The sequence below is a fragment of the Ambystoma mexicanum genome (genome assembly GCF_040938575.1).
Source record: "Ambystoma mexicanum isolate Mex_15411 chromosome 12 unlocalized genomic scaffold, UKY_AmexF1_1 Mex_chr12_unloc.1, whole genome shotgun sequence".
Lineage (NCBI taxonomy): Eukaryota > Metazoa > Chordata > Amphibia > Caudata > Ambystomatidae > Ambystoma > Ambystoma mexicanum.
Window position 1 is genome coordinate 3,536,449 of NW_027182322.1, and position 11,759 is coordinate 3,548,207.

Here is an 11,759-nt window from a genome sequence, read left to right on the forward strand (position 1 = left end):
TTGCGGTGAGGCAATGTCACGGCAGTTGGGCAGATATTTTAGAATTTCCATTAATACATTGGCAATCTCTGTGGAGGACTGAAACAATTCGATATGTCCTGTTACTGTTATGAACCTTTTGTTTCTTTAATGCTCTTTGCACACTTTTTCATCGGGTGACTGTAATGTATTTCAACCAAATCTAATTAAGAGCGCATTATGTGGTGACATTTGCAGTACATGAAACATTATAACACTGCCATTTACGTCAATAACCACTAGCTTGATTAAGACATATGTATTGCAGCGACAGTATTTCCCAGTTACAAATGGGAATAAAAACAACATCCGCGAGGGATTGAACCAACGACATTTAACTGATGTTGCCAATGGAGCACGTTACAGAGAGCGCAAAGTCCCGCCTTTACAGTCACACGCTGATGATAATACAGATGTTTAAATAAACAGGCATATCTGTGGACTTGTGGTCTTTCTACATTGGGACTCATAGTCTAGTCCTAGGCAATTGTAGGCACTGGCGTATCTTTTAGTGGAATGAGAGGCATTCTGTAGTCGCGGGAAAGGACCTTTCAAGTCAATCTGATCTGTATTGTCCTGTGAAAAAAAGCGTTCTTAGACACAGTGAGGAGTTTTTGGGGATAATGGGAAAATCATTTCCAACTAAATGACAGGAATTTCTTAGTCCAATCATGAGGTGTGCTAGGCTTTTTTATACTGTGGCGGAAAGAGAGAGAGTATAACAGTCATTATAAATAAAGGGCCAAGGAAGTGACAGTTTATGGAAGGAACAATTTGCACATAGTTTTAGAATGTGGTCAGGAGGAGGACAATGTGCTTACACATATGAAACATTAGAAGGTAGACATTATGGAAGCACATATATTTCTTTATTTTTATTGTATTTGGGGAGAGGGGGTTAATATAGCACGTCCAATGTGGAAAAGTGCTTTCCATAGCACCTTGCAGGTGGGCGACATCCAGAGCTGTGCAGTAGCCACCCATGCCCCAGACGTCAAAGAGAACAAGAAGTTACACATGTTGGAAGTGAGGGTGAGACATTGAGGAGATATGATCCCCCTATGAAGCCGAGAAAAGGAGGAGGCGTGAACGTGCATCCATGTATGCAGGTGAGAAGGGAAGGAACATTGGTCATGCATCCCTGCATGAGGGTGAGACAGGGAGGAGATATGATCCCCGTATGAAGCCGAGAGAAGGAGGAGGCGTGAACGTGCATCCATGTATGCGGGCGAGACAGGAAGGAGCATTGGTCATGCATCCCTGCATGAGGGTGAGACAGGGAGGAGATATGATCCCCGTATGAAGCCGAGAGAAGGAGGAGGCGTGAACTTGCATCCATGTATGCAGGCGAGAAGGGAAGGAGCATTGGTCATGCATCCCCTCATGAGGGTGAGACAGGGAGGAGATATGATCCCCGTATGAAGCCGAGAGAAGGAGGAGGCGTGAACGTGCATCCATGTATGCGGGCGAGACGGGAAGGAGCATTGGTCATGCATCCCTTCCCGAGGGTGAGACAGGGAGGAGATAAAATCCCCGTATGAAGCCGAGAGAACGAGGAGACATGAACGTGCATCCATGTATGCGGGCGAGAAGGGAAGGAGCATTGGTCATGCATCCCTGCATGAGGGTGAGACAGGGAGGAGATAAAATCCCTGTATGAAGCCAAGAGAACGAGGCGGCATGAACATGCATCCTTGTATGCAGGTGTGACATGGAGTCATCATGAACATGCATCCCTTTATAAGGACATAACATGGAGGACGCATGAACATGAATGCCTGAATTTTATGGTGGTGGCCTTCGGGTGATTTGGCACGTGCAATTGGTAAAGAGCACTTCTCCTGCGCAAAAAAATAAATTTACTATTAGCACCCCGGAGGGAGCCTCTGCACTTCTTATAGGGAGAAAACTCTGCAATGGAAGGGGACAGGTTCAATAACAGCTGTAAACTCTCACAAGACCATCACTGCTCTCACACTTTCCTGCTCTCAGGCTGGCGGGCCATTATCAGCCCTGGCTGCCGCACCATTGCCAGGTTTGTGTAACTATATTATTTCTAATTGGCTCCACTTTGATGACTTTCATTTGGATTCTGACTTGATTATTGAGATCTTAAATAAGTGACTGGGGATCAGGTGTCCACTTATTCTCATGGATAACATCACAACCAACCTTTAATTCAAACATGAGTCATGACATCACAGATGGAGTACAGCTTATGATAGAGGTGGAACGTCACATTGTAGCAGCCCAAGTAGCTCGCTGTGATCGTATAGTGGTTAGTACTCTGCGTTGTGGCCGCAGCAACCTCGGTTCGAATCCGAGTCACGGCATTGCGGTGAGGCAATATCACGGCAGTTGGGCAGATATTTTAGAATTTCCATTAATACATTGGCAATCTCTGTGGAGGACTGAAACAATTCGATATGTCCTGTTACTGTTATGAACCTTTTGTTTCTTTAATGCTCTTTGCACACTTTTTCATCGGGTGACTGTAATGTATTTCAACCAAATCTAATTAAGAGCGCATTATGTGGTGACATTTGCAGTACATGAAACATTATAACACTGCCATTTACGTCAATAACCACTAGCTTGATTAAGACATATGTATTGCAGCGACAGTATTTCCCAGTTACAAATGGGAATAAAAACAACATCCGCGAGGGATTGAACCAACGACATTTAACTGATGTTGCCAATGGAGCGCGTTACAGAGAGCGCAAAGTCCCGCCTTTACAGTCACACGCTGATGATAATACAGATGTTTAAATAAACAGGCATATCTGTGGACTTGTGGTCTTTCTACATTGGGACTCATAGTCTAGTCCTAGGCTATTGTAGGCACTGGCATATCTTCTAGTGGAATGAGAGGCATTCTGTAGTCGCGTGAAAGGACCTTTCAAGTCAATCTGATCTGTATTGTCCTGTGAAAAAAAATGTTCTTAGACACAGTGAGGAGTTTTTGGGGATAATGGGAAAATCATTTCCAACTAAATGACAGGAATTTCTTAGTCCAATCATGAGGTGTGCTAGGCATTTTTATACTGTGGCGGAAAGAGAGAGAGTATAACAGTCATTATAAATAAAGGGCCAAGGAAGTGACAGTTTATGGAAGGAACAATTTGCACATAGTTTTAGAATTTGGTCAGGAGGAGGACAATGTGCTTACACATATGAAACATTAGAAGGTAGACATTATGGAAGCACATATATTTCTTTATTTTTATTGTATTTGGGGAGAGGGGGTTAATATAGCACGTCCAATGTGGAAAAGTGCTTTCCATAGCACCTTGCAGGTGGGCGACATCTAGAGCTGTGCAGTAGCCACCCATGCCCCAGACGTCAAAGAGAACAAGAAGTTACACATGTTGGAAGTGAGGGTGAGACATTGAGGAGATATGATCCCCATATGAAGCCGAGAAAAGGAGGAGGCGTGAACGTGCATCCATGTATGCAGGCGAGAAGGGAAGGAGCATTGGTCATGCATCCCTGCATGAGGGTGAGACAGGGAGGAGATATGATCCCCGTATGAAGCCGAGAGAAGGAGGAGGTGTGAACGTGCATCCATGTATGCGGGCGAGACAGGAAGGAGCATTGGTCATGCATCCCTGCATGAGGGTGAGACAGGGAGGAGATATGATCCCCGTATGAAGCCGAGAGAAGGAGGAGGCGTGAACGTGCATCCATGTATGCAGGCGAGAAGGGAAGGAGCATTGGTCATGCATCCCCTCATGAGGGTGAGACAGGGAGGAGATATGATCCCCGTATGAAGCCGAGAGAAGGAGGAGGCGTGAACGTGCATCCATGTATGCGGGCGAGACGGGAAGGAGCATTGGTCATGCATCCCTTCCCGAGGGTGAGACAGGGAGGAGATAAAATCCCCGTATGAAGCCGAGAGAACGAGGAGACATGAACGTGCATCCATGTATGCGGGCGAGAAGGGAAGGAGCATTGGTCATGCATCCCTGCATGAGGGTGAGACAGGGAGAAGATAAAATCCCTGTATGAAGCCAAGAGAACGAGGCGGCATGAACATGCATCCTTGTATGCAGGTGTGACATGGAGTCATCATGAACATGCATCCCTTTATAAGGACATAACATGGAGGACGCATGAACATGAATGCCTGAATTTTATGGTGGTGGCCTTCGGGTGATTTGGCACGTGCAATTGGTGAAGAGCACTTCTCCTGCGCAAAAAAATAAATTTACTATTAGCACCCCGGAGGGAGCCTCTGCACTTCTTATAGGGAGAAAACTCTGCAATGGAAGGGGACAGGGTCAATAACAGCTGTAAACTCTCACAAGACCATCACTGCTCTCACACTTTCCTGCTCTCAGGCTGGCGGGCCATTATCGGCCCTGGCTGCCGCACCATTGCCAGGTTTGTGTAACTATATTATTTCTAATTGGCTCCACTTTGATGACTTTCATTTGGATTCTGACTTGATTATTGAGATCTTAAATAAGTGACTGGGGATCAGGTGTCCACTTATTCTCATGGATAACATCACAACCAACCTTTAATTCAAACATGAGTCATGACATCACAGATGGAGTACAGCTTATGATAGAGGTGGAACGTCACATTGTAGCAGCCCAAGTAGCTCGCCGTGATCGTATAGTGGTTAGTACTCTGCGTTGTGGCCGCAGCAAACTCGGTTCGAATCCGAGTCACGGCATTGCGGTGAGGCAATGTCACGGCAGTTGGGCAGATATTTTAGAATTTCCATTAATACATTGGCAATCTCTGTGGAGGACTGAAACAATTCGATATGTCCTGTTACTGTTATGAACCTTTTGTTTCTTTAATGCTCTTTGCACACTTTTTCATCGGGTGACTGTAATGTATTTCAACCAAATCTAATTAAGAGCGCATTATGTGGTGACATTTGCAGTACATGAAACATTATAACACTGCCATTTACGTCAATAACCACTAGCTTGATTAACACATATGTATTGCAGCCACAGTATTTCCCAGTTACAAATGGGAATAAAAACAACATCCGCGAGGGATTGAACCAACGACATTTAACTGATGTTGCCAATGGAGCGCGTTACAGAGAGCGCGAGGTCCCGCCTTTACAGTCACACGCTGATGATAATACAGATGTTTAAATAAACAGGCATATCTGTGGACTTGTGGTCTTTCTACATTGGGACTCATAGTCTAGTCCTAGGCTATTGTAGGCACTGGCGTATCTTTTAGTGGAATGAGAGGCATTCTGTAGTCGCGTGAAAGGACCTTTCAAGTCAATCTGATCTGTATTGTCCTGTGAAAAAAAGCGTTCTTAGACACAGTGAGGAGTTTTTGGGGATAATGGGAAAATCATTTCCAACTAAATGACAGGAATTTCTTAGTCCAATCATGAGGTGTGCTATGCTTTTTTATACTGTGGCGGAAAGAGAGAGAGTATAACAGTCATTATAAATAAAGGGCCAAGGAAGTGACAGTTTATGGAAGGAACAATTTGCACATAGTTTTAGAATGTGGTCAGGAGGAGGACAATGTGCTTACACATATGAAACATTAGAAGGTAGACATTATGGAAGCACATATATTTCTTTATTTTTATTGTATTTGGGGAGAGGGGGTTAATATAGCACGTCCAATGTGGAAAAGTGCTTTCCATAGCACTTTGCAGGTGGGCGACATCTAGAGCTGTGCAGTAGCCACCCATGCCCCAGACGTCAAAGAGAACAAGAAGTTACACATGTTGGAAGTGAGGGTGAGACATTGAGGAGATATGATCCCCCTATGAAGCAGAGAAAAGGAGGAGGCGTGAACGTGCATCCATGTATGCAGGTGAGAAGGGAAGGAACATTGGTCATGCATCCCTGCATGAGGGTGAGACAGGGAGGAGATATGATCCCCGTATGAAGCCGAGAGAAGGAGGAGGCGTGAACGTGCATCCATGTATGCGGGCGAGACAGGAAGGAGCATTGGTCATGCATCCCTGCATGAGGGTGAGACAGGGAGGAGATATGATCCCCGTATGAAGCCGAGAGAAGGAGGAGGCGTGAACGTGCATCCATGTATGCGGGCGAGACAGGAAGGAGCATTGGTCATGCATCCCTGCATGAGGGTGAGACAGGGAGGAGATATGATCCCCGTATGAAGCCGAGAGAAGGAGGAGGCGTGAACGTGCATCCATGTATGCGGGCGAGACGGGAAGGAGCATTGGTCATGCATCCCTTCCCGAGGGTGAGACAGGGAGGAGATAAAATCCCCGTATGAAGCCGAGAGAACGAGGAGACATGAACGTGCATCCATGTATGCGGGCGAGAAGGGAAGGAGCATTGGTCATGCATCCCTGCATGAGGGTGAGACAGGGAAGAGATAAAATCCCTGTATGAAGCCAAGAGAACGAGGCGGCATGAACATGCATCCTTGTATGCAGGTGTGACATGTAGTCATCATGAACATGCATCCCTTTATAAGGACATAACATGGAGGACGCATGAACATGAATGCCTGAATTTTATGGTGGTGGCCTTCGGGTGATTTGGCGCGTGCAATTGGTGAAGAGCACTTCTCCTGCGCAAAAAAATAAATTTACTATTAGCACCCCGGAGGGAGCCTCTGCACTTCTTATAGGGAGAAAACTCTGCAATGGAAGGGGACAGGGTCAATAACAGCTGTAAACTCTCACAAGACCATCACTGCTCTCACACTTTCCTGCTCTCAGGCTGGCGGGCCATTTTCGGCCCTGGCTGCCGCACCATTGCCAGGTTTGTGTAACTATATTATTTCTAATTGGCTCCACTTTGATGACTTTCATTTGGATTCTGACTTGATTATTGAGATCTTAAATAAGTGACTGGGGATCAGGTGTCCACTTATTCTCCTGGATAACATCACAACCAACCTTTAATTCAAACATGAGTCATGACATCACAGATGGAGTACAGCTTATGATAGAGGTGGAACAACACATTGTAGCAGCCCAAGTAGCTCGCCGTGATCGTATAGTGGTTAGTACTCTGCGTTGTGGCCACAGCAACCTTGGTTGGAATCCGAGTCACGGCATTGCGGTGAGGCAATGTCACCGCAGTTGGGCAGATATTTTACAATTTCCATTAATACATTGGCAATCTCTGTGGAGGACTGAAACAATTCGATATGTCCTGTTACTGTTATGAACCTTTTGTTTCTTTAATGCTCTTTGCACACTTTTTCATCGGGTGACTGTAATGTATTTCAACCAAATCTAATTAAGAGCGCATTATGTGGTGACATTTGCAGTACATGAAACATTATAACACTGCCATTTACGTCAATAACCACTAGCTTGATTAAGACATATGTATTGCAGCGACAGTATTTCCCAGTTACAAATGGGAATAAAAACAACATCCGCGAGGGATTGAACCAACGACATTTAACTGATGTTGCCAATGGAGCGCGTTACAGAGAGCGCAAAGTCCCGCCTTTACAGTCACACGCTGATGATAATACAGATGTTTAAATAAACAGGCATATCTGTGGACTTGTGGTATTTCTACATTGGGACTCATAGTCTAGTCCTAGGCTATTGTAGGCACTGGCGTATCTTCTAGTGGAATGAGAGGCATTCTGTAGTCGCGTGAAAGGACCTTTCAAGTCAATCTGATCTGTATTGTCCTGTGAAAAAAAATGTTCTTAGACACAGTGAGGAGTTTTTGGGGATAATGGGAAAATCATTTCCAACTAAATGACAGGAATTTCTTAGTCCAATCATGAGGTGTGCTAGGCATTTTTATACTGTGGCGGAAAGAGAGAGAGTATAACAGTCATTATAAATAAAGGGCCAAGGAAGTGACAGTTTATGGAAGGAACAATTTGCACATAGTTTTAGAATTTGGTCAGGAGGAGGACAATGTGCTTACACATATGAAACATTAGAAGGTAGACATTATGGAAGCACATATATTTCTTTATTTTTATTGTATTTGGGGAGAGGGGGTTAATATAGCACGTCCAATGTGGAAAAGTGCTTTCCATAGCACCTTGCAGGTGGGCGACATCTAGAGCTGTGCAGTAGCCACCCATGGCCCAGACGTCAAAGAGAACAAGAAGTTACACATGTTGGAAGTGAGGGTGAGGCATTGAGGAGATATGATCCCGGTATGAAGCCGAGAAAAGGAGGAGGCGTGAACGTGCATCCATGTATGCAGGCGAGAAGGGAAGGAGCATTGGTCATGCATCCCTGCATGAGGGTGAGACAGGGAGGAGATATGATCCCCGTATGAAGCCGAGAGAAGGAGGAGGCGTGAACGTGCATCCATGTATGCGGGCGAGACAGGAAGGAGCATTGGTCATGCATCCCTGCATGAGGGTGAGACAGGGAGGAGATATGATCCCCGTATGAAGCCGAGAGAAGGAGGAGGTGTGAACGTGCATCCATGTATGCAGGCGAGAAGGGAAGGAGCATTGGTCATGCATCCCCTCATGAGGGTGAGACAGGGAGGAGATATGATCCCCGTATGAAGCCGAGAGAAGGAGGAGGATTGAACGTGCATCCATGTATGCGGGCGAGACGGGAAGGAGCATTGGTCATGCATCCCTTCCCGAGGGTGAGACAGGGAGGAGATAAAATCCCCGTATGAAGCCGAGAGAACGAGGAGACATGAACGTGCATCCATGTATGCGGGCGAGAAGGGAAGGAGCATTGGTCATGCATCCCTGCATGAGGGTGAGACAGGGAGGAGATAAAATCCCTGTATGAAGCCAAGAGAACGAGGCGGCATGAACATGCATCCTTGTATGCAGGTGTGACATGGAGTCATCATGAACATGCATCCCTTTATAAGGACATAACATGGAGGACGCATGAACATGAATGCCTGAATTTTATGGTGGTGGCCTTCGGGTGATTTGGCACGTGCAATTGGTGAAGAGCACTTCTCCTGCGCAAAAAAATAAATTTACTATTAGCACCCCGGAGGGAGCCTCTGCACTTCTTATAGGGAGAAAACTCTGCAATGGAAGGGGACAGGTTCAATAACAGCTGTAAACTCTCACAAGACCATCACTGCTCTCACACTTTCCTGCTCTCAGGCTGGCGGGCCATTATCAGCCCTGGCTGCCGCACCATTGCCAGGTTTGTGTAACTATATTATTTCTATTTGGCTCCACTTTGATGACTTTCATTTGGATTCTGACTTGATTATTGAGATCTTAAATAAGTGACTGGGGATCAGGTGTCCACTTATTCTCATGGATAACATCACAACCAACCTTTAATTCAAACATGAGTCATGACATCACAGATGGAGTACAGCTTATGATAGAGGTGGAACGTCACATTGTAGCAGCCCAAGTAGCTCGCCGTGATCGTATAGTGGTTAGTACTCTGCGTTGTGGCCGCAGCAACCTCGGTTCGAATCCGAATCACGGCATTGCGGTGAGGCAATGTCACGGCAGTTGGGCAGATATTTTAGAATTTCCATTAATACATTGGCAATCTCTGTGGAGGACTGAAACAATTCGATATGTCCTGTTACTGTTATGAACCTTTTGTTTCTTTAATGCTCTTTGCACACTTTTTCATCGGGTGACTGTAATGTATTTCAACCAAATCTAATTAAGAGCGCATTATGTGGTGACATTTGCAGTACATGAAACATTATAACACTGCCATTTACGTCAATAACCACTAGCTTGATTAAGACATATGTATTGCAGCGACAGTATTTCCCAGTTACAAATGGGAATAAAAACAACATCCGCGAGGGATTGAACCAACGACATTTAACTGATGTTGCCAATGGAGCGCGTTACAGAGAGCGCAAAGTCCCGCCTTTACAGTCACACGCTGATGATAATACAGATGTTTAAATAAACAGGCATATCTGTGGACTTGTGGTCTTTCTACATTGGGACTCATAGTCTAGTCCTAGGCTATTGTAGGCACTGGCGTATCTTCTAGTGGAATGAGAGGCAATTTTTAGTCGCGTGAAAGGACCTTTCAAGTCAATCTGATCTGTATTGTCCTGTGAAAAAAAATGTTCTTAGACACAGTGAGGAGTTTTTGGGGATAATGGGAAAATCATTTCCAACTAAATGACAGGAATTTCTTAGTCCAATCATGAGGTGTGCTAGGCATTTTTATACTGTGGCGGAAAGAGAGAGAGTATAACAGTCATTATAAATAAAGGGCCAAGGAAGTGACAGTTTATGGAAGGAACAATTTGCACATAGTTTTAGAATTTGGTCAGGAGGAGGACAATGTGCTTACACATATGAAACATTAGAAGGTAGACATTATGGAAACACATATATTTCTTTATTTTTATTGTATTTGGGGAGAGGGGGTTAATATAGCACGTCCAATGTGGAAAAGTGCTTTCCATAGCACCTTGCAGGTGGGCGACATCTAGAGCTGTGCAGTAGCCACCCATGCCCCAGACGTCAAAGAGAACAAGAAGTTACACATGTTGGAAGTGAGGGTGAGACATTGAGGAGATATGATCCCCGTATGAAGCCGAGAAAAGGAGGAGGCGTGAACGTGCATCCATGTATGCAGGCGAGAAGGGAAGGAGCATTGGTCATGCATCCCTGCATGAGGGTGAGACAGGGAGGAGATATGATCCCCGTATGAAGCCGAGAGAAGGAGGAGGTGTGAACGAACGTGCATCCATGTATGCGGGCGAGACAGGAAGGAGCATTGGTCATGCATCCCTGCATGAGGGTGAGACAGGGAGGAGATATGATCCCCGTATGAAGCCGAGAGAAGGAGGAGGCGTGAACGTGCATCCATGTATGCAGGCGAGAAGGGAAGGAGCATTGGTCATGCATCCCCTCATGAGGGTGAGACAGGGAGGAGATATGATCCCCGTATGAAGCCGAGAGAAGGAGGAGGCGTGAACGTGCATCCATGTATGCGGGCGAGACGGGAAGGAGCATTGGTCATGCATCCCTTCCCGAGGGTGAGACAGGGAGGAGATAAAATCCCCGTATGAAGCCGAGAGAACGAGGAGACATGAACGTGCATCCATGTATGCGGGCGAGAAGGGAAGGAGCATTGGTCATGCATCCCTGCATGAGGGTGAGACAGGGAGAAGATAAAATCCCTGTATGAAGCCAAGAGAACGAGGCGGCATGAACATGCATCCTTGTATGCAGGTGTGACATGGAGTCATCATGAACATGCATCCCTTTATAAGGACATAACATGGAGGACGCATGAACATGAATGCCTGAATTTTATGGTGGTGGCCTTCAGGTGATTTGGCACGTGCAATTGGTGAAGAGCACTTCTCCTGCGCAAAAAAATAAATTTACTATTAGCACCCCGGAGGGAGCCTCTGCACTTCTTATAGGGAGAAAACTCTGCAATGGAAGGGGACAGGGTCAATAACAGCTGTAAACTCTCACAAGACCATCACTGCTCTCACACTTTCCTGCTCTCAGGCTGGCGGGCCATTATCGGCCCTGGCTGCCGCACCATTGCCAGGTTTGTGTAACTATATTATTTCTAATTGGCTCCACTTTGATGACTTTCATTTGGATTCTGACTTGATTATTGAGATCTTAAATAAGTGACTGGGGATCAGGTGCCCACTTATTGTCATGGATAACATCACAACCAACCTTTAATTCAAACATGAGTCATGACATCACCGATGGATTACAGTTTATGATAGAGGTGGAACGTCACATTGTAGCAGCCCAAGTAGCTCGCCGTGATCGTATAGTGGTTAGTACTCTGCGTTGTGGCCGCAGCAACCTCGGTTCGAATCCGAGTCACGGCA

General features: G+C 45.7%; 2 non-coding genes across 2 annotated transcripts; both read left to right on the forward strand.

The window, feature by feature from the left end:
* Window positions 1–2,279: 2,279 nt before the first annotated feature.
* Window positions 2,280–2,351, forward strand: TRNAH-GUG (transfer RNA histidin (anticodon GUG)). The gene has a single exon. It is a non-coding gene; the product is annotated as a tRNA-His (tRNA).
* A 9,336-nt stretch (window positions 2,352–11,687) lies between these two features.
* TRNAH-GUG (transfer RNA histidin (anticodon GUG)) lies at window positions 11,688–11,759 on the forward strand. Its single transcript has one exon. It is a non-coding gene; the product is annotated as a tRNA-His (tRNA).